The following is a 24,470-nucleotide window of genomic DNA, read 5'->3' as shown; positions in this document are numbered from 1 at the left end:
GCTATGAGGAAAACTAAAGACAGAAATGATAATGGAGTTGTTGGAGAGAGGGTATTATTTTGAAGAGGATGTCACCTCTGAGAAGGTGACATTTGAATAGAAACTTTATTGAAATAAGAGAGCAAACCTCGCACTCTATAAAGTGTGCTTCCACACTCTCAGACGTTCCTCTGGACAAGTGTGTCAGCAGGTACAAAGGCCCTGAGATGAAATCATGCTAACTTAGTTTGAAGAATGGCAAAAAGCTCAGGGAAGTTGGCTAGCAGGCAAGTGAGGTGGATACTGCTAACGGGGAAAGAGGTTGAAGAGGTGGCCAGGCACAGATGGTGTGAGGCCTTGCAACTCATAGTGAGGAGCCTGGATTCTACTGAGTATATGGAAAAGCTCTTGGAGCTAACAAGGAGGAGAGTGACATGATCTCACATATTTTAAAAGCATCACTCTGGGCATGTGTGGAAAATGAACTAGAAGGAGTGAATATAGAAGATGGGGAAATAGTTAGGATGTGTATGTAGTTGCTCATGAGAAGAGACTGTTGCCTTTAGCTGAGGGATGAACAGTGGAGGAAGGAGAAGAGATATAAGCCTTGTTGATTAAACATAAGCCAGGAGGGAAAATGGATGAAAGATAATTTTTAGGTTTTACTTCCAAAAAACTGGATAATGCTATTTATAGAGGTTATAAAGACAGATTGGAGAGTAGGATTATGAAGTGGGAATAAGGATCAAGAGTTCTATTTAAGACAGTAAATTTGATTTGCCTTTCAGATCTCCAAGTGGGACTGTCAAGTGAGAAGCTCATTAAAGAAGTCAAGAATGAAGATGTAAACCTGGAATTCATCAGTATACAAACAGGTGATTTCTGAATGCTTTATATATTTCCTAAATTATATTTTTAAAAATATGTTCACTGCTTAACTATTTTGCTAATGTGTATTTCCAGATGCCTTCATCAAACTTAAATGTGACTGAAAACACTTATGAATCATATGCAGGCACCTAGATTCTAGTTCTTTCCCGTTCAACTTCCAACTCATTTTTTCCATTTCAACTTCAAATTCTTTTCCTTATCTCTTCTTATCTTTACTAGACCATTCCCACTCCTTACAAGCCAAATAATTTCAAAAGGGGATTTTCTTTTACAAAGACACTAAAATCCTTCAGTGTGAGTTGAGCTATGAATGCCTAGGGATCGGGGTGGTTCAGTGAACTAATAACTGCCTTCTCACCTCTGGGATTCACGTTCCAATATAGCCTTTGATTAAAGTGCCTCTAAATCATTCTGATTATCACTGCCCTTATTATAAAGTGTGCACCACTCTAATTTGTGTCGAGACACTTTAAGAAGTTTTCTATCATTCATGTAACTGTCTGCCCATGAAACTCTCATTAGATTTCCTTCTTACATCTTCTACATTTGAGTGCATATGTGTGGATGGCCTGATGAGAAATAGAGATTTGGCGATCATTTTTTTTAAACATAAAGCTTGCAGGTGGAAATTTACCTGCAAAATGTTCGGGTTTCCAAAATGTTCAGGGGCCACTTCTGCCTCCCTACTTCCTCCTTCTTTTTCTTCTCCCTCTTTTTCTTCCTATTCCTCCTCTTCATCTTATTCTTCTCCTTCCCTTTTTCTTGCATTAGGTATATTCAGTGATTTTATTGTTAAAAAGAGAGCTCAAGAAAAAGAAACTGACAACTATCCACAATTCAATTAATTCCTAGAATATCTGTTTTCATATTTACCCCAAACATTGATGGGAAGCAAACATATTGATGATAGATGTTAAGAGTCAAAATAATGCTAACTGAAATTAAAACGTAAAGGTATAAAGGTAAAGTCTTACACTGAGATTAAAAGGGCAATGACATGAGTACAACAAATGGGTGGAAAAGCTTAACTGACCCAAACTCTAAATGAACTAATAGCCTCTGAAAGCAGCTAGATAACTGCAAGAAACAAGCCTCATTAATGGAAGCACAGCAATCATATTAAGGAAAGCAAGGGTCCCTTTGATCAAACCACATCTAGATTTTATACGCATCTCGGCACCACAGAACATTGACAAGACGGCAGCCATTTAATGAAAGATGATGATGGTAGTGAAGAGTGCAGAAATTCACATCCTATAAGGAACTGATGAAGCAAGCGGAGATCTTCAGCTTGTGGAAGAGGTAACAACAGGAAAGGGGGAGGTAAGGGGAGTTAGAGCATGAGAGTTGTCTTCAAATATTTGAAGGACTATTGAGTAAAAGAGGGATTCGCCTTCTTTGAATGTAACTGCAGAGACCAGAACTAGAAACAATGAATGAGAAGAAGACATATGATAGAGGTTCTTAACCCTGGCTGCACTTCAGAATCATCTGTTCTTAACCCTGGCTGTCCCTCAGAATCATCCTGGGCCCCTTGCCTTGTTGATTCCAATTCACTGGGCATTAGGTGGGACTTGGTAATCTGCAGTTTTTAAAACGTTTTATGGAGAGTGGTACTCAGTTTGGTTTGAGAACAACTCTAAGGAGGTCAATTTCACTTTAATATAAGAACTAATTTTCTAACAATTACAACTATTATAAAACTGAGATTAAAATTAGCCTGTCCTGTGGGGGAAGTAAGACCTTTAGAGCTGGAAATGTCAACATGGTGACTGCATACTGAAGGGAGGATTTATCTTTGTAAGGCAAATTGTATTTGATGACTCCAGAGATTACTAGGTACTTTAAGAAGCTGTAAGCTCTCTGAGGGCAGGAATGGGATCTGATTGCCTTTCTCCCTGGGCCCAGGATATTGTAGGTGCTCAAATATCTGCTATTAAATGAATGCATGCTAAAGACCCTTTATCCAGCAGGTAATAGGGACACAGAGGCTGGAATCTGATCTCTGAGACTCATTTCCAAACCTACGCTATCTCATACGCAAACTTCACTTCCTTTCTGCAGCATATTTCTCCCTTACCCTTCACATTGGTGCAATGGAAAGTTCCAACACACAGAGCCAATGTCACAGAATGTCAGATTCAGCTAAAACATAATATAAAGGGTAACACACTAAAGTAACTTTCCAAGAGAGGAAATAAAGCACAAATAAACATAGATAATTGGTGCTGTTTTATAGCAATGTCGATGACTACCACATTCTTGGACTCCAGACATTATAACCATCCCCACCATTCACCTCCTGATCATCTCAACCAAGCAAAAACCCAGCTTGAATTTCCCCATTTGCCTGCTCTTTTGAGTTCACCAGAATACCCAGGATCTGCGCATTTCAAAATATCACGCAGGACTTTGGAACTTTTTAACCTCAAGATTCTTTAACTCTAACAGGAGGAAATCACAATACTCTTTAGTGCATTTTTCTGTCAGCTCAGAATTAGAAGGATGTCCTTGCTGTGCATGATACACACCAGGTTTGTTTCCACTTCTGTGATTTTATTATATAAATATTCTTTTTCCTTTCCACAAACCCAAATGTATCCATATTTTAAGATTCAACTCAAGCTACACTTTCCTCATAGATTTTTTTTTTCTCAGTTACTCCAGAATTTGGTAATCTAGTAAGAGACCAATCTCTCCTGTCTCTGAATTCCTAAAATATTCATATTCGCCTCTCACCATTTGTGCCTTGACCAATTCCTGTCTTAAAATGTTGTTCAGCAGTGTGATCCTGTTAGTGAAGAGGGTGCAACACATTTCTTGGAATTTTCCAGTGTTTGATCTGGACTGTACACAGCATACTTCCTCAAAAAATGTATGCCTGTCTATTTCATGTAAAATTAAGTGTGTCAATTTGGTTATGTTGAAAAAGCATCTGACATTGGAATTTCTTTACTAAATCTACATGAAAAGATTCCAAATCCGAATTTCTGAATGATACATAGCCTCAGAAGCTCTTTGCGTGTATACTTACATGTGTGCTCTCGTTATGCCCAAACTCCCTGCCTGCCAGAAAACTCCATCTCCAATTCTGCCTCATCTCCATTCTCACCACAGGCCTCACTCTCTCACTCAAGGCTGCAAAGGATGATGAAGTCCAACTTGTCAGAGTTGGTTACTTGCTAGCAAAATATTCACACCTTTGACAGAGCTGTCAGATTTTTGTCCCCAAACCAAATGAGCACACAAACTGAATTTTCCTCCCACTAGACTGGAGGGCAATGCTTTAAATCGACTCTCAGAAATAGTTCAAGTCAGTGGCTCTATCCCAGCAAAAAGCCAAGGAAGGGTAGCTCTTCATCCATAGTTCATGAGGCTTCTAAGAAAGGTGCTTTCACATTAAAAAAAAATTAAACATCCGTCCCTGGGTGCAGGGGCAATGGAAGGTGGTAAAGCGAGGCTAGGGGTCAGACCATGTGAATGTTTAATGGCTTTGTAAATGGCATGCAATCACCAAGTCTGGATTTTCACAATGGAAGAAGAGGCTAGAGTAGTAGATATTCTAAAGAATTATCCTCAGAGACTTACAGAGACCAATGTAACGAAAAAACAAATAAGAAAATATTAGCAGTAGTTAATAATTTATAAAGGTAATGTATACGCGAAATGAAACAATATGAGTTGAAAATGATAGATAGTCAAACATACACAAAATTAAGTGGTAAAGAGATAGAGAGGGAAATGGATTCCTATTACATACAGGCCCAGATCTGGGCTTCTGACAGTTTAAATGTCATATAAAACATTACTTGTAATGATTTTTATGACTCATAGCTACAGGGTAAACAAATCTCATTTGATTTAAGAAAGATTTCATGTGAGTGATTCTGGGAAGACAGTGTCCTCAATATGGTCCTCCACAGTCACAGCCAATCTAGACATCATTGATAGCCCATGGCATACATAGACAGGCAGGGCCTGGAGAGTAGTAAAAGCTGGGGCAAGATTTCTTTACCCCTGGGTAATACTTGGCCTGTAGAAATCCATGGACCAGAGAAGGGAGGCAGTGCTGAGCTACGTGAGTGTTCCTGTAGGAGACACTGAGGGATTGCTAAAGGATTTAGCTGAGTGCTACCAACCCCTAAAGCTTAGAGGAGCATAAACTTCTGCAGTTGGAGAAATGGGGAACCATTTATCGACAAGAAATTGGCTACTTGCTGGCTGTTACATCAACAACTCACAGGGTGGTGGTTGCTGCTTCTCCAACCTATATGGAATTGCAAATGCTTAAGATACCTCAGCAGCAAGAGCTGACCCTGAAAAAGAAAAGGGAAATATAATTCATTTAAGAGGATCAGGAGCAAGACAAGGGGAAAACAAGCAGAACACCCAGAAAATAAACTACAGCCTTTAGGGGAGACAGGCAAGAAGCTTGAATGGCTACAAAAAAAAACCACCCCAAAACCGAAAACCAGACAAAAAAACACATAAAAAAGACTTAGTCACAGTATTAAAATTCTCCCTCAAAAAATACTAATCAAATCTTTAAAATCTAGTAGTTCCCGGATCCCTAATGCAGAAATAAGAAGAGTTCCAGAAAAGATAAAAACAAATAAATGAAAATGAGGGAAAATGTAAGCATGTAATAGAAGAATTAAAGACTTCAGTCAACATATTAAAAGTTTTCATGAAGTTCTATGCAGACCGATAATAAAGCACAAGTTTAGTGTGTTGTAAAATTCCTGGACTTCAAGAGAAAATGTATTCTAAATCAAACAAGTTACTTAAAAAAGGAAAAAGAAAAAGAATCAAATGAGCATCAGACTTCTCAGGTGCAGCACTGAAAACAGGAAGATTTTGGAATAGCAGCTGAGGATGACTGGTTATAAAGATTGACCCAAGAAAATTATTCCCAGCTGAGATAATAATTACCTAAAAGAATTTTTAAAAAGAAAAAGAGATGGAAATTGCTAGATGGGCAAGAGCTTAGATAATTTTTCTCTATGTACTTTATCAGAAGAAAGCCCTCACAAACAGACTTTAGTCAAACAGATAATGAATGAGGGCAGAGATCTGAAGATAGGAGATGAAGAAAAGAGGAAGCAAGGAATGAGTAATAAACACACCATGATAGATGTTTAAGTGAGTAATGATAGAGTAACTAGCAATGTGTAATATAAATGCTAAATAAAAATCCTAAAATAGAAATGGGATTCTATAAGGAAAATCCCAGTGATGATCTAAAAGAAAAATAAGTAAATGATCGAAGCAAAATAGGAGTTTGTGGGGCAGGAGGAGTCGGGAATAAAAACATTTCAAACACTGTATGGATGAGAGATGGTGTGGATGCTGTGGACTGGGTCAGCAAAAACTTTCTGAAAGTCTCATTGAGATGGGTAGGAGCAGTGGAAGAAAGAAAATAGAGGGAACAACAATAGGTATGTAGTTTTTATAAAATAGTATATAAATGTGATTAATTATGGCTGTTAGAATAGGTAAACACTACTGGAATTATAAAAAATAAAAATAAGTTGTTATGCTGAAGATGAATGGGTCAACTCTTCTAATGAAAGACAATATCATATTGAGTTAAAAAGCAAAACTCAATTATGCTATTTACAAGGAACACATTTATAAAAAGTGATTTTAAAATATTGAAAATAATGGGACAGTCAAATAAATGCCTGGCACGTGCAAAAGAAGGTGGAAGAAGAGGTGGAGGAGGAAGAAAGGGAGAAGGAAAATAGGAGGACGGAAAAAGAAGAGGAGAAGGAGGAGGAGAAGGGGAAAGCAGAAGTGATATGAATATTAGTTAAGGCAACACAGCTGCTGTAGTGATAAACCCTGAGATTTCAGGGGCTAAATATGATAGAGATTGAATTGTCACTCATGTGAAGTCCAAAACCTGGGGTTCCTCATGGATCTCTTATAGGCAGTGATTTAGGAAATCCTTTTCCTTTCACCATTTTGTTCTATTATCTTCAACACAAGACTTCTAAGCACTGTATTAATCTGCATCAAACCCAAAGTGTAAAGAAAGAGCAAGGAGATCAAACAAAAGAAGTTTTTATTGGCTAGACCCAGAAATTGTACATACCACTTCTCACATTTCATTGGCTGGAAACTGTCACATGACCACACCTACTGCATGAGGTGTGGGCCAATACAGTCTAGCTGGGTGCCCAGGAAGAAAAGGAAAAGGATTTGATGAGTAGCAAGTCAATTTCCGCCACTTCTATATTACCAGTTATGCTTTTTCATAAATTAAAATCAAAAGAGAGAGAGAAAGATAGAATTTTAAAAGTTTCCCAGATAAACGTACCACTTATAATGATAATATAATCTTATTTGTGATTTATATATACATCTGTATATGCAAAATCACATGCATGAAAGGACAATTACTAAATATTAATAATAGTTATCACCAGATGGTGAAATTCAGGTGATTTTTACTCTCTTCTCTTTGCCTTTATTGATTGTTGACTTTTAAAAAAATTGATGCTTAATTTTTTACATGTTTATGGGGGTATATGTGAGTACTTATTACATGCATAGAATGTGTAACGAGCAAATCAGGGTATTTGGGGTATCCATCACCTTGAATATTTATCATTTCTATGGGTTGGGAACATTTCAAGTCCTTTCTTCTAGATTCTTTGCAGTATGTAATACATTGTGGCTAATCCTACTCTGCTATGGAGCATTATAACTTATCTATTCTATCTAACTGTATGCTTGTAACCATTAACCAACCTCTCTCCATCCCACCACACACCCTTGCTGTCCGCTAGCATCTATCCTTGTACTCTCTACCTCCGTGAGTCAACTTTTTTAGCTCCCACACACGATTGAGAACATGTGGGAATTACCTTCCTTAACATAATATCTTCCTTAACATAATGACTCCAGTGGTTGACTTATTTTACTTTATTTTTTTAGAAAGGAGCAGGTGTTGTTTATATAACCGGAAAAAATGAAACAAATTTTATTGTGGGGGAAAGAGTCTTTATGATAATGAAACAAAATTTACTTGCTCCCATCTTTCGTTTTTGGTTCTTGCTAAAAAAAATGTAAGATATTGACAACACAGCTCATGTCAAATTGCCAGTTAACAACAACTACATTCATACCATGGATGATTTAATTTTCAATATCATAATCTCATTTCTAAATTTTTGTTCTGCATATGTTCTAGGAGCTGGGAGGTAGGAAGTACCTACCATTTACTGAACATTTACTATACATCAGGTCTCTTACGTACGTATCGCAATTTTTTCTCAAATAACCCTATCAGGCAAAAATAATTATTTTCATTTCTAAGATGAGAAAAATTAACAAAAGACTGAACAGCTAATTAGTGAAAAAGACAGTATTCAAATCCAACACTAATCTTAGAGCTTGTACAATTTACCATTATCTCAATTTTTTTTCACAAATAACCCTATCAGGTAAAAATATCTTCATTTTTAAGATAAGAAAATTAACACAAGACTAAATCGCTAATTGGTAAAAGAGTCAGTATTCAAATCCAGGACTAATTGTAGAGGTTGTACAATTTACCATTGTGCTCTCTCACTAAGTTAAGTTTTCAAAAATAAATATGTCATATATCCTCATCCTTATGTGCCTTAAGTTTGTGCATTTATCTCACAGGAAGCTCTTAAGAAGACGTCAGCTCATTTAATCCTCACAGCATCTCCATGAGGTAGAAATATCTATTTTTAGAGATGATGCAATTAAAGCCTAAAAAGAAGTTGAGTTCTCAGCACTTCACAGGATACAAACGAGGGCCAGGCCTTCTGCAGAGAGTAGTTCCTAAACTCAACTGATCCATTTTATTCTCCCTGAAACTTTCACACTTTAAGATTTCTCCTTCACTCCTGCCTCGAAGCAGCCTATATGGAGGTCTGCAACTCCAGAGAAATTCTAGACTCATCTCACACTAAAACTGAATAATTAAGACTGGAAGAGGACTGATGAGTTCCTTCCAAGTTATCAATGTCACACTAGACATGATAAGCCATCTTTCCCACAAGACTTGGAGTTTTTCTTTCCGTGAGAACCAACAGAACCTCTTTTAAACCTCTTGTGCAGGAGAGGTTTAAAAGCACTAGAGTCACCAACAAAGATAATACTCTTTGATATTCACGTGTAATTTACATTTCTCTATTCAGCCTCGAGCATGTGCTCAAATGTAATTGACTATACAGGAGACTTGCAGGCTGCCCATTGACATACCTCAGGTCACAGATGTCCTACCCATTTGCATGGTGTGGCCTAGTTTTGTTTTCCTCTCAAGAAAAATAAATATGCTGCAGACGTGGGGAAAAAAAGTAAAGGATCGGAGGGGGTTATAACGATTCTGCTGTAAGACCTCTTTCTCCTTACACCGTGGGTTATTGGAGTACAAGCTGCTCTGCATCCATGAGGGGTTTCTCCAGTCCGCCCCACCCCCATCTCTGGCCCAGACCCTTTTGCATGGTCCCCAGGCTTGTGTTCATCACCTGGAGTGAAAGCTGACAGGAATGAGCACAGGCAGGGAGCAGCGAGACACTCGGGCATTGTCATGCATGACTGACCAGCAGCCATCAACGGCAATTAAACATGGAGAGCTTGGGATCTTTTTGGACAGGTTCGAGTTCCCTGGCACTGCTGTGATTAGATGTTTTGCACTGTTTCCCTGTAGTCAGGATGTGACATATTCCCTTTCCCTTGCTCTTTTCTCATCTTTGTGCTGTCCTGGTGCTGCCTGATCACCCAGCAAAGACATTTAGACGACTTTATTTCGATGAGAGTTTGGTTGAAGCAGATGTAAGAGGAACAAAATCAGAAGTGGTCGTAATTCAGGGGAAATTAGTTTTTTTTTTTTTAATACGCATATTTTTTTCCAGATGCATGAATTTTAGCTTAGTAGATATAACCTGCCAAGGGAGGATTCCTGCCACTATTTCCTTTTCTTTGTGGTAATTTACATACTGAATTGGATTCTGCAATTTGGTTCTTTAAAAATCCGCTGTTTTCAAGGGAACTGAAAGAATGCTAAGCTGTGCTTTCTAAGTGTCTTTCGTCACTTAATTCTCAAAAAGTTTGAGATAGTTGGCCGGGTGCGGTGGTTCACGCCTGTAATCCTAGCACTTTTGGAGGCTGAGGCGGGCGGATCACGAGGTCAAGAGATCGAGACCATCCTGGCTAACATGGTGAAACCCTGTCTCTACTAAAAATACAAAAATTAGCTGGGCGTGGTGGCGCGTTCCTGTGGTCCCAATTACTTGGGAGGCAGAGGCAGAAGAATCGCTTGAACCCAGGAGGCGGAGGTTGCAGTGGGCCGAGATTGCACCACTGCACTCCAGCCTGGCGACAGAGCAAGACTCCGTCTCCAAAAAAAAAAAAAAAAAAGTTTGAGATAGTTAAGATAGTTAAGTTGCTGCAATTCTTAAAATGGCTAGTATGAAAGTTGGCAGAATTAGACTTATGAAATTGGCCTTGCAGGGGAAACGAACTGGATCATTTTAACAGGGTAAGATACTTAGATTGGGGTCTGGGAGAAAAGGATTTGATGCAGCAAAGAAACCCTGTCTCTCTAAAGATAAATGAAAATGGAGGAAAGAAATGAACATTGTTCTCTGCTTCTAAGATCTGCCTACGGTCACGATTACCTCCCCATAGTCTGGCCATTCCAACTGTTCTTCCATTAATTAATGGTTCACAAATATTTAGAGAATTCCTTTTGTGTACAGCATAGGGCATTGGGTAGAGTGAGGGTACAGAAAGGTATAATTCAATATGACAAATACTTATAAGTCCTAATATGTGGAAGGAAGTGTCCTAGACATTAAGATATAATGAGGACTAAGATCAGGTGCCAGGTGCCAAGGAGATGACACAAGCTCATCTAAACATAGTGCAACTGAGGGTCCAAGAGGCAAAGTTCAGGAAGTGAGATGCTGAAGTCACAAAATTATAAGGGCATCTGGAGCTGGAGCAGACAGAAAACAAATACCTGTAAATTAAATGCAACAACGTGAAATGGTTTTATAAGCCCATAACTGAGGGGAAGGAAAATACTAAAATGTAACCAGCAGGTAAGAGATGATCACTTAAATTAAAAGCACAGCATCCATTTTTACTAGTTTAAGATGTACATAAGATCATTCACAGGGATGAGTGTGCTGTGCATTGTTTTGTTATTGGGAACATAAAAACAGTTATAAAGGTTGTTCAAGGTTGACCTCTTTAAGTTTTTAAATTTTGAAGTCTCCTTTGTGGGGTTTTTAGGAATTCATTTCAAAAGTTTGAAAAGATAATACTATCTTAGCCTATTTGGCTCTGAGTTAGGAAAAAAAAATGCATCTAGTTAATGAGATAGCGTAGTCCCCTTTGCCACCTTAAAACTTGGATTGAAAAGTAAATGCTGTGGACAAATAGGAGGCTTTTCTAGGGGTATACCAAGGATAACAATCTTAAGGTATTTGAAAGTGAAACCACTTACATTTTGATACGTGAGAGAGATTTTGCTTTCTTGTTGAGGAGCAGTCCCTGTAGGTATCCTTTAAAGTGGGGCTCATGACCTGCATCCGTAATATATGAAAGGAAACAGGAATTGTAGTGCGGTCAATGCAAAGGAGGCAGATGGTACAGGAGAGACTACGTAGGCTAAACTTGGTTTGAATTTCAGCTCTTGTCCTTACTAGCTGTGTGGTTTGGGGTTACTTTCTTAATTTTTACAGGCCTTAGTTTCCTCTTCTGTAAAAGGGAAGTTATACTTCCTAATGTGGTTATTGTGGCATTAGAGATAATGCATGTGAAAAGTAACTAACACTTACAAGATAATTAATATATATTATCAGTAATTATCGTCATTATTTTTATATAGGTTCTAGTGACTACCATGTTGGAACAGCCTGGGTATTTTGTGCACAACTGATCACTGCTGGTTAGAGAACAAGAAGTAAATGAACAACATCATATTCTGGCATTATTAATTGTATAAATCCTACTTAAGCTCATGCTTATTGTTTTTGAGTCCAGCTTCTAGAAACTGTCTGCATGTCCTTAACTTCTTAATGCCTTTCTAAACATTTTTAGTAGCTGCTCCCTTAAAAAAAGTGTCTAATGGGGGACTTATCTCTAATGTATGGGGTCTGAAGAATTAAACATGTCAGAGCATCAATACTAGAAAAGCCTCTTGACATTGACTTTTCCTCTCTGTGAAATGGGGATAAGTGGATCATCTCCTAGGGAAGTGCACCTGAGTTGCAGCAAATAAAGATGACTGGAAATCAATGTAGGATGCATAGCGAGTGTATCAGTTAGCCTTTGCTGAGTAACAAACCATCCCAAAGCTTAGTAATTTTAAACAACAGTCATTGTTAGGTCACATTATTAGTTGTCAATTTCAGACTGGGTTCATTAAGAAAATTCTTTTGATGGATTTTTCTCAGGCTCACTCATATGTCTGCAGTTAGAGGGCAGATAGGTTGAAGCCTGGATGGTCTAGAATGGCCCCACTCACACAGTTGCTAGCAGTTGGTTGGCAATCAGTGAAAGCATCTTCTCTTTTGCAAAGAAAAGAAACTGGCTCATTTTAACAGGGTTATATACTTAGTTTGGGGTTTGGGAGGAAAGGAATTGATGAAGCAAAGAAACCCTATCTCTGTAGAGAGAAATGAAAATAGAGGAAAGAAATAATTATTGTTCTTTTGCTTCTAAGATCTGCCTGTAATCATGATTGCCTTTGTCCTGTAGTCCTAGCACTTTGGGAGACCGAGGTGGGTGGATCACTTGAGGCCAGGAGTTCGAGAATAGCCTGGCCAACTCAGTGAAACCTCATCTCTACTAAAAATATAAAAAATTACCTGGATGTGGTGGTGCATGCCTTTAATCCCAGCTACTTGGGAGGCCGAGGCATGAGAATCGCTTGAACTTGGGAGGCGGAGGTTGCAGTGAGCTGAGATTGCACCACTGCACTCCAGCCTGAGCAACAGAGTGAGATTCTGTCTCAAAAAAAAAAAAAAGAAAAAAGATTGTCCCCATTTTTTTAATATACCAAAGTGAGGAAATATGAATGACAGTATAGTCCCAGATTTGTCATTAGGCAGAAAGGCAGGAACAAAAAGAACTAAACAATTTACAGAGCATCTGAAAAAACTAGAGTTGATTGAGATTACTCAAGAAAAACTTCAAAAAGGTAAGATCTTCTGAGCAGGACTTCTATAAGCAGGGATGGATAGGGAAAGTCTCTGCTTAGTGACATAGAGAATTGCTGCTGTTAAGAAACAAGCTATGTATTGATGGTTTGGTTGGCTGGAGTACAGAGTTTAAGGTGGGCAGTTAGGGCGAAGTTGAACAGCCAAGTTGACTGGTGCCAGTGGGAAAAGGACCTTTAATTAATACTTACTTTTCTGGAAGTCAAAAGACATAGATTTTACTCCAGGCTCTATAACTCACTGAAAAGTAAAACCAGTTGGGAATAGTGGCTCACACCTGTAATCTAAGTGCCTTGGGATGCTGAGGTGGGAGGGTTACTTGAGGCCAGGAGTTTAAGACCAGTCTGGGTAACACAGCAAGACCCCATCTCTATAAAAACAAAAATTCAAAAATAAGCTGGGCATGGTGGCACACACCTGTAGTCCCACCTCCTCAGGAGGCTTAGGCTGGAGGATTGCTTGAGCCCAGGAGATTAAAATTACAGTGTGCTATGATTGTGTCACTGCATTCCAGCCTGGGTGACAGAGCAAGACTGTGTCTCTAAAAAAAAAGAAACAGATAAAATCTTGTACAAATTTTTTCACTTCCTTGAACCTGTATAATGGAAATTCTAGGATAAATAATCTCTTAATTCTATTTGGACTCTAAAAATTGGTTTTACCTTAAATACATTTTTCATCAGTTAAAACATTTAGAACCTGCCTGCTTGCAGAATAATGTAGAAACAGACTATTTATTCCTGCAATATATAGGTATAGCGTGACAGACCCTGTGCCAGGGACTCAGAAACATCAATGACCATGGTGGACAAGGTCCCAGTCATAGCTGGTGAGTGGGATGGGGGTGGGGGAATGATAACTCAAGGGAAGAAAATCAGTCAACACGACAGTCACCAGTCATGTCATATATTATGAATGCAATACATAGAGTGAAGAGACTGTCTGTGTGTGTGTGTTAAGGGCTTCTTTATTATAATCATGGAGGGCCACTTTGAGGAGATGAAAATTAAACTGAAACCTAAAAATGAGAAGGAGTCTGTCATCTAAAGAATAGACATTAAATAATGTTTCAGGCAGAGGGAATAGAAAGCCTGAAAGCAGTGAAAATAGAGTATTATGGTAGGGAAAATTCAAGGTGTTGCCATAAAATTTTGTAACATGAAAGAAGAGAACCTTGAGCATAGACAGGGATTCTCCATAAACCAAGTTCTTAAGCTCTGAATAATACTATAAGCAAAGTCTTTAAAAGAAATCCTAAAAGATACTCAAGACAGTTGAAAAACACTAAGCAATAAAATTCTAGCTTAATAATCACAAGCACTCAATGACCAGGAAAAAAAAAAAAAGAGTTGATAGGTTAATCTACAGACCAATGAAACTGACTACAAAAGAACTCTCTGAAGAACTCAAATATAAAACTGCAACTGAAGAAAGTTAGGTCTAGAGAGGCCAACTATGGGCAAAGTTCGTGAAACTGGAAAAAAAAAACATAAAAGAAAAAATCTAACTGTATTTGGAGACAGAGGACAAAGACGAAAGGAGTATGTACACATTTGGGGGTTTGGGGTAATATTTAGTGTGCAGGTTATAGCAAGAAAGCCAAATTATTCAACTCCCATTTGGCCTTTTCTTTCTCATCAAGAAGAATGATACTTGAAAATTAAACATAATGAACAAGAATGTTGAAAAAGAATGTTGAACTCCAGGATAGGCAATAGTGTTAGAGACCCCTGTGCAGATGAAGCAGGTATGGAAAAAGAATAAGCTGAAGTGTTGGGACATGCCTAGGAAACTTTGACATTGCAGTGAACAGCTATTTGTTGGTAATACATCCTTAATTGCATTATGAGACTATATTATTATGGTTTGGATTTTGTCTAAAAATCAAAGGCAAATACATATAGTCTGTTTATGAGGTTTTAATAGCACTCTTGAATCATTTCTATCATAAATGTTTACATTCTCATGAAACTTCCTTCTCAACGAACTATCTTTCCATTTCAACCACCTTTTATCACAAAGCCTAGTCATTTTTCTTGAAGACATACTAAGGTAATTGCCTTATGCTAAGAATTCTTATCATCATCATCTTCCACACCTTACAGAATGTATAGTGCTTTGGCATTCTTTATCTTAAAGATCTTTCAGATGTGTATATATACTCTGTGAGGCAGGCAGAACAAATATAAATTTACTCCCTTTTACAGATGAAAGAGGAGGAGGCTCAGAAAGTGTAGTAGCTGATGATAATAGAGATATGGAGCTGCTGACATTACTCAGGACCAGGTCTTTGAATTCCATGTCTGGTGCTCTTTATACTTAACCATCTTATGTTGATTAAGTGCATCTCTTTTTCCCCCAAATGTAGAATAAACAAGTATCAAGTTTGACTTCTGAATGTACCATTTACATACAGAAGACTGGACTAGGTTAGATTTGACCCTGCTTAGTTTTTGGGTGGGGGTGCCCTCAGGATGCTATTGTGCCGAAGGCTGCCAGGGTGCAGATTTGAATTCCAAAGAACTAAAGTAGCTAATGTCTTTGATTTTTCTCATTCCCATGCTCTTAACATATATGCGGCTCCTCCCATGGAGACAGTTCTCCAGTCTGGTTTTTCCTGCTTTTAGAGATGAAAGGCTCAGTAGGGTCCAACACACTGAGTTATTAGGGTCTTGTGATCATGTGCTCTGTGATATTGTATGGTCAAGCAGATTGCTTCAGGGGAGCCCTATGAGTGTCTGATCACAGGGCTGGAGCTATCAAGTCATTCTGAAGATAAACATTTTAATGGAACAGGTATGTAAGATTTTCATCACTACCCCAGAGGAACCCGTTCCTGGGTAATCCTCACACTGGCTTATCTCACCAAATCCCTCTCAAAAACACAATGCTGTTCTAATATGATGAGCTAATCTGTAGGGGGGAAAACTTACACTTTAAGGAGGGAAATAGAGTGTTTGGCATTTCTTGTTAATTTGATAGTTATTTCTTAAACAACTCACAGGCATTTGAAATGAGTTATTTGTTTTGCTCCTGATGCCCCTCTCTCAGAGCAAAAGCAAATGTACTATTAATTCTCATTTACAACACTAGTTTGACTTCAATTTCCATCTCAATTTACTTTTATGCTTTGTGGGGATGTGGGTATGTGTTTAGGATCTAGAGATGTGGCAATAGAAAGGCTGGATTTATTAAAATAAATGCTTATGAGGTTTTTTGTTTTGTCTTTAGAATTTACCTGTCTTTTGGTAAGTTTTCCTTCAATCTTTAATAACACTAATTTGGTGATAACCTATTTTTTTAAAGTGACATCATATTTATTTATTTATTTATTGTTAAGGACCTCTGAGTATTCTATTAACTGCTAGATTGGTTCCACAATGTCTTTGTAATGGCTTTTTGCCTCCTGGGAGATTTCTCTCTATTTTATATCCTTAATTAATAAGTTCTTTACCAATTGCTACCCAATAATATTCTTTTAAGCTTAGAGAATGTATTGGTGCTTGTTAACTCATTCTAGGTATCTATCCTAGAAAATCTGAGTTGGTCCTGGTGATGGAATTTCTGTACATGTAACTATAGGTACTCTAGTCCTAAGAGAAAAGGATGGTGCAATCCATTCCCCAGCCTTCAAGTGAGCACAGGGAAGTAACCACTTGTGAGTGGGAAGGGCTGAGTGGCAAATGACAGCAACAGATATAGGAGAACAAAGGTTAAGAAAATCATTTAGGTTCTTGGGAGCTCTTGAGGAAAGATAAAAGCAAAAGATGACATCACCAGTCTCCAGTGCGAAATGCAGCTGACTCTGACTTCCCAGAGGCCAGTAAGATGTGGGCCATAGGATGTCTCCCCCTCACCACCTCATTGACTCATTCATTCATTCATCCCTCATGTTTTTCAGGCATTATCATATACCAGCCTTGGATTGACAATGGGGAATAAGATACACTTCTTACTCATAAGAAAAGGGCCTACGTCAGCTTTCTCCGTAGCAGACCAAATGATTAAGAGAATATTGAGTGAGGAAGTTCCCAGGTGAATACTCTTCAGATGCAGTAGGGCAAGACTACCCTACCCTGTACCCTAAAGATTTATATGCTATACTGAATAATGTGTTAACTTGACATTTTTTTAAAGGATGAAGAGAGTCCAAAGCAAGAAGATGAAATGTTACCATAAGCTGAGGTGGAGGAGGAATGGGGCTGAGGAAGGGAAGCCTTGTTAGTTGATTAGGAGTTTGACAAGTTTTACAGAATTCTAAAATATTAGAAATTAGCATGACTGAAGAGGATAGTTCAGGTCTCTCTTTATGTAGATGAGAAAACAGGCAGAGAGAGGTTAAGCATATTTCCAAAGACGAAATAACCAGTTAGTGGCAGTATGACTCTTGCCTTGCCTTTTCCCATTCAATCCAGTGATGTTCTACTGAATATTTCTGAGCTCAAGTATCAAATTCATCTTTCTTCACATTCCTTCTGCTCTATATTAGGCCCTCATTGCCATCCAGACAATGAAATATCTACCTTCTTGACTTTTTTCTTCCAGTGTTTTTTCTCTCCATCATATTGTCCACCAAAATCATCTTCCCCATTAAAACCACCTTGTTCCATCAAAAGTCTTTGATGGAGGCCATGCCTTACTGAATCATGGTCAATCAGGTACAGCATTCAAAAGCTTCCTAGATCTGCCTCCAGCCTGCCTTTCCAGATTCTACATTTTCTTGTGCATCCTGTACTTCAACGGCCCCACCCTTGCCTTTTACAGACCAACTCTAAGTGTTTGCTTATGCTTTCCTCTCTGCTGTCATTCAACTAACACGTGCCAGGGACTATCTTAAGCATGGGGAATACAAAGTTGACCAAGATGTGCAAGGTCCTTGTTTTCTAGGGAATTATCTTCCAATATAGAGGTTCCCAAATGGTAAGATGCAAATGAATTATGTATAGGCCCCAAATACGGATTCCTTCAGCCTTCAGAGCAGCCAGGTTTATTCAGCTTTGGTGGGAACCTGCAGCCGATTGCCTTTGCTCAGTGTCCTATATAAATATTATCATTTTCTTTATGTGCCATGACCCAGAAAGGATTAGGAAACACACTTCCAGTAAGTTACTTGAATACCTTTAACGTCCTTCACTATCTATCCACATCATCCATTTTTCAAGATTCAGATCAAATGCAAACTTCTTTATGAAGCTGTCCTCAGTGTCCTTCATTAGAAATCTTCCTTCCGTATGCTCATATTTACATCCTTCATATATGTATTCTATCAACACGTATTTATTGGCCACCCACTGGAATGCTAGACATGAATTTAGGTTTTGGGATTACAGTGATAAAGAACTTATGATACTTTCATTAGTCCATAAGTATGGGAGGGCAGGGACCACTGCTTAGTCATCTTGGTATCCTTATCTTCTTGAAAAGATTTCTTGATCATTTCATTATCTTCTAGATCAATTCCAAAATATTTGCTTAATATGATACTAATAGTGGATTTCTGTGCATTCTCATTTAATCATCACAATAATCTTACGAAGTAGTTATACTTATCAATCTACGAACTGAGAAAACTGAAGCATATCAATCTACGAACTGAGAAAACTGAAGCACGAAATTGTTAGTTAAGTTCTCCAAGGTCACCTAGGTGGAAGGTGGCACAGGTATTCGATAAATGCTTCATGAGTTGAAGTACTTCACAAACTTAATCACATCTTGAGGGGCAGGTAGTAGTTACAATATAATTACTAAGAAATTTCTGGCATATTTTAGTGATTTTTGAATCCAATACAACCTAAAAAATCTCTATTATCACTTTATCCAAAAACTAAGCCTAGATATTAGCCCTGGGGAACTGAACAATAAACCATTTGCCAATCCAACACAAGAAACATAGGATAGATTGGCAACACCCAAGCAGTAGGAGTTTCATTTGAAAATAAGTTAGAATCACCTGCCAGAAGAGTGATAAAACCGGCTAACTCTAGAGAGTTATGGAGCCTTTATAACAGGAAGTAGATAAATAACATCGGTGGTTTAATGATGCACCTACCTAAGGGAGGAGAATGGATCGGGGGGTCTCACGTGCACTTTCATTCTTTAGGGCTCTCTGGTCATTGCTGCTTTCCCACCTTTACTTGGTTGTATAATTCTTTGCAGATAAAATATAATGCCAGTGGACCCACCCATCTCTGCCCTCTCATTGAAAGGTAGAATCTCTTCAGAAAAATGCTGTGTCAAGAGCAATATGCCACAAAAACTAAAGACTGCAAGAAGACATACGAAAGGACTAAATCTGCCAAGGGAGGATTTGGGTAAGGGAGAATGTAATTACCTGAGTTGGAACTTGGCCAGCAAACAAAGATTAATGCAGAAACAGAAAGGCTTCCATCCTGTGAGAAGTTCCAAGCAAGCCTTTGGGACCAGAGGTGGTCAGGGCCTGAATGTTATATTTCATTTGATTTCTGCCATCCCTGGGAACACAGTGGCCCCTTGCTGAAACATTAGTTCCAAACTGACTTGAAGAACAGCCTTGCTTACTAAAGCATCAGCATTATCAATTACTCTGGACAGTCTAGGAAGCAAAAGGGATTTAAGTGTTGGCAGGATTATGAAACGCAATCCAGTGTGTGAGGGGAGAGGAAGGGAGGAAGTGCTATTTCAGAGGCATGGACAGCTTGTACTTAGCAGCTCCCTAGTGGCTCTCAAATTGTGTCTCTCTTTTCCCCTTCCGTTTCCACCACCGTTCAAGCTTTTTGCTTGGTATTTGGTATTTTGGGCCCAAATTGTTGCAATGGAGACACTAAACTCTAGGGGGCGCTCCAGCCTCCCTGGTAGGTTCTATGCCCGAGGTTGGAAGCAGAAACTCTAAGTGCGGCCTCCAAATGCACAGTTAAGGAGCAGTGTGGCTAGAATAAAAAAGCTGAACGCTGTCCTCCATCAGGAGTGCCTCTTTTTGATTGCTCTACTGTCTTGTAGAATTCTACCTATGTCATCTGTGGCAAAGCAGCCTGGGACTTCTTAAACAAAAGCAAAACAGTTTAATGATGAAAAGCAAGGGCAGGTTACCAGGGGCTGGGGGAATGGGGGAGTTATTGTTGACTGGGGTCAGAGTTTCAGTTGGAGATGACGGAAACGTTCTGGGGATGAATGGTGGTGATTATTGCATGATGTAAATATACTTAATGGCACTAACTGTACAATTAAAAATGGCTAAAATGCGTATTTTACCATAATTTTTAATTTAAAAAAATCTTTCATTACAAGTTTGAATAGATTCAAAGGTCTAAATTCTTTGGTATATTGTAATATTGGGTTCTTTAAATGAAGCTATGACATTGCTCTTAAAAAACAAAATCAAACGTCATCGGAGGCATTTAGACCTGGGTGATCCTCTCGGTTAAATTTCCCTCCACATTTACTCTCTCCACAGGAAATGTGCTCAGAGAAAGTCAAGATTGGAATCTACCCTGTTATCCTGCAGAAGAGAAAACTTAGAACAATGCGGCAACTCAACCAAATCTGAGTCTGCTGTTCTCATGGTCCTGGAATCTTTATCTACACCTTTGATGCTGTTATTCATTTCCACGCTTTTGTTATGCTGTTATCCCAGCAAGACTCAACTCAGGTGTAGAATAAGTGCAGATCCCTCTTCTCTGTGCCCAGCTGCCTTTGTTCTCTTTCTCACTTAAATTAGACAGTGAACTTCTAGAGTGAAAGAGCTATCTTCAAATCCTCAATACATAAAGCAGTACCTGGTACACAGTAGGTGCTCCCGAAATATTTGTCAAACTCAACTTTATATGCTATGAATCCTGTAAACACATCCCCTTCCCCAGTCTCCACAAAGACACCAGAATAACCAAGCTTAGAATATGACCTGCCCTATGCAAAGATAACTAAAATTCCTGTGCAAAGAGATCATAAAGTATGTAGATGAGAGAACAGGGGCTGGAACAGAACCAAACACCCAAACCCTAAATACAGCTCTTTAAACCCGAAGCAAGTTTCACAGAATGATAATCTTCCACCCCAGCACCAAGTTAACCTGGCTGTTTCATTCACTCCTACATCCACTTGATGTCACTCTCACTGCCCAGTAAAACAATGTGTCAAAGACCTTTGGTCACAGAGCTCCTACATTAAGAGCCTTTGGAAAAGCATAGCTATACCCAGTTTGGGAGGTGCTGAAGGTTCCCTGAAGACAGAGAACTATTGGGATGCATCATCCTTCTTGGGTTCTCTCTTCCTTACTCTAAGAACAAGATACCCTCGCCCTGTCTCATTTCTAAGTTCTTTGTCCTGAAAACACTCAGAAAGAGACCTAGTACTTGTGGTGCTTGGCACTGAGCCAGTCCTGAAAGAGTCAATGTTACTGTCTGCCTGGGAATATGGACTTAAGATTAAATTCAGGAGCTTTCCTTTTTGTTCTCATCCCATAGAAACTTCATTTTTTTCTGCTGTGAATTCTCCATTTTATGAATTGACCAATTACATTTTCCCCCAAGATAGAATTTTGCTAGTTCCTGAGAATGCAAAAAATAAAACAAGAAATGCAGACTGGCCCATTATAACAGTTCGAAGAATTGGAATATCTGGGTTCTATTCCTGGCTCTGGTACTCACTTGCTAGGTGACCTTAAATGGATCATATAAACAGACTGTGACTTTTATATGTGGATTTTTAACCAGTTAGCATATGTGGATAGTTTTAGGGTCACAATGAAAAGAATCTGACAATCTTTCTAGAGAACTTTTAAGGAAAATGCACAGCATAAAGCCTGGCTGGCATGATTCTCTTTTCCAAATGCAGTAAGTGATATAACTTTGGGAATTCTCAATCATAAATATACAGGAGGTGAACTCTCAAATGCAGTTTCCTCTCTTCTCTTTTTTACCCTGTAGTTGTCTCATCAAAATGCCACAGGACTGAGGACGAAGCATTTTGCTTCTTTAAGCCTGGATTTAAACAATTGTTCACAGTGAAACCCAGCTCTCCCCATGAGCTCTTCATTGCCGAAATCCATTGGCCAGGATGAAATACTTTGAGGATGGTCGTCTGCTGCTCTGCGGAGCCCTGATCCTCTCACTGAGGGCTGCTTGCAGCCTGAGTTGCAAACACTTTGTGTCAGCACAGACATCTCTTGGTGCCGTGGTTCAGATCAGATCTGACACTGCTGCAGAACTGTGCTTCTTTTTCCTCACCAGCCTGGGCATGAGTGCTCTATTTTTCTCTGTGGCTTCTTCGTAATCAGCCAGTTGTCTTGAGCTCTCAGACAGCGCCAAAGAAGGTCCAAGGAGGTGTTTGACAGTGTTCAATGGCTCATCAACACCTCCCATTCTCCCATTCTCCCAGGTGCCTGTGGCTGTATGTGGCCCATGCTGGTACTCAGACAAATGTCATTCAGAATGTGATTGGTTGAAAAAGCACAGTTTCATTACCCATACATAAAGCCACCAACAAGTTCAAACTACTTAAGAAAACTCAATGATTTTCAGAAGTTTTTACTTCGAATCATTTACCATTAGTGACATGGTTTGGATTTGTGTCCCCTCCAAATCTCATGTCAAATTGTAATCTCCAGTGTTGGAGGAGGGGCCTGGTGGGACATGACTGAATCATGGGGGTGGACTTACCCCTTGATGTTTTCATGCAGTGAGTCAGTTCTCACAAGATCTGTTTGTATTAAAGCGTGTGCCACCTCCCTCCTCTCTCTTCCTCCTTCTCCAGCCATGTAAGATGTGCCTGCTTCCCCTTCATCTTACACCATGATTGTAAGTTTCCTGAGCCCCCCTGCCTCTGCTGCCATGTTTCCTGCACAGCCTGCAGAACTGTTAGTCAATTAAACCTCTTTTCTTAATAAGTTATCCAGTCTCAGGTAGTTCTTTATTGCAGTGTGAGAATGGACTAATATAGAAAACTGGTACCAGGAGTAGAGTATTGCTATCAAGATACCTGAAAATGTGGAAGCAACTTTGGAACTGGGTAGTGGGCAGAGGTTGGAAGAGGGTAGAGGGCTTGGAAGAAGACAGGAGGATGAGGGAAAGTTTGGAACTTCCTAGAGACTTGTTGAATGGCATTGACCAAAATGCTGATAGTGATGTGGGCAATGAAATCCAGGCTGAGGTGGTCTCAGATGGAGATGAGAAACTTACTGGGAACTGGAGTAAAGGTCACTCTTGCCATGCTTTAGCAAAGAGACTGGTGGCATTTTGCAACTGCCCTAGAAATCTGTAGAGCTCTGAACTTGAGAGAAATGATATAGGATATCTGGCAGAATAAATTTCTAAGCAGAAAAGTGTTCAGACTGTAGCCTGGCTACTTCTAACAGTGTATGCTTATATGCATAAGCAAAGAGATGATGTGAAACTGGAACTTACATTTAAAAGGAAAGCAGAGCATAAAGGTTTGGAAAATTTGTAGCCTGGTCATGTGGCAGAAACTAAAAACACATTTCCAGCAGGGGGAATTCAAGCAGGCTGCAGAATTCAAGCAGAAGCCACATACTAATAGCCAAGACAATGGGGAAAAGGCCTCAAAGGCATTGCAAAGACCTTTGTGGCAGCACCTCCCATCACAGGCCTGGAGGCCTAGGAGGGAAGAATGGTTTTTGGGGTCAGGCCCAGGGCCCTTCTGCCCTGTACAACCTCCGGACACTGCTTTCTGTGTCCCAGCTGCTCTAGCTCCAGCCATGGCTAAAGAGCCCCAGATATGTTTCAGGCCACTGCTCTGTATGTTGGAAGCCATATGCTTTGGTGGCTCCCATGTATTAGGCCTGTGAGTATGCAGAGGGCAAGAGTTGAAGTTTGGTAGCCTCTGCCTATATTTCAGAGGATGCATGAAAATGCCTGGATGTCCAGGCAGAAGTCTGCTGTAGGGGAGGAGCCCTCATAAAGAACCTCTGCTAGGGCAACGTGGAGGGAAATGTGGGTTTGGAGCCCCCACAAAGAATTTCCATTGTGCCACTACCTATTAGATCTGAGAGAAGAGGGCCAGTGTCCTCCAGACCCCAGAATGATGGATTCAGTGACAGCTTCCACCATGCACCTGGAAATGCCACAGGCACTCAGTACCAGACCATGAAAGCAGCTGAGGGGGTTATACCATGCAGAACCACAGGGGCGGAAATGCCCAAGGCCTTACGAGTTTACCCGTTGCCTCAGTGTATCCTGGATGTGAGACATGGAGTTAAGGGAGATTATTTTGGAGCTTTAAGATTTAATGACTGCCCTGCTGATTTTGCACTTGTATGGAGCCTATAGCCCCTTTGTTTTGGCTGATTTCTCCCTTTTGGAACGGGAGTACAATGCCTATACTCTTATTGTATTTTGGAAATAACTAACTTGTTTTTGACTTTACAACCTCATAGGCAGAAGGGACTTGCCTTGTCTCAGA

The 24,470-nt window shown here is 39.4% G+C and overlaps 1 long non-coding RNA gene across 1 annotated transcript; it reads left to right on the top strand.

Moving 5' to 3' along the window:
• Nucleotides 1-776: 776 nt before the first annotated feature.
• Nucleotides 777-22,183, top strand: LOC105722029 (uncharacterized). The gene is made up of 3 exons (XR_001108468.2): nucleotides 777-854; nucleotides 19,236-19,390; nucleotides 20,509-22,183. It is a non-coding gene; the product is annotated as an uncharacterized LOC105722029 (long non-coding RNA).
• Nucleotides 22,184-24,470: the final 2,287 nt, after the last annotated feature.

This window comes from Aotus nancymaae, unplaced genomic scaffold, assembly GCF_030222135.1.
Source record: "Aotus nancymaae isolate 86718 unplaced genomic scaffold, 86718_ANA_hifiasm-v0.15.2.pri h1tg000032l_0, whole genome shotgun sequence".
NCBI lineage: Eukaryota > Metazoa > Chordata > Mammalia > Primates > Aotidae > Aotus > Aotus nancymaae.
The sequence above is the reverse complement of the archived record's forward strand: the minus strand, read 5'-3'. Positions and strand labels throughout refer to the sequence as shown.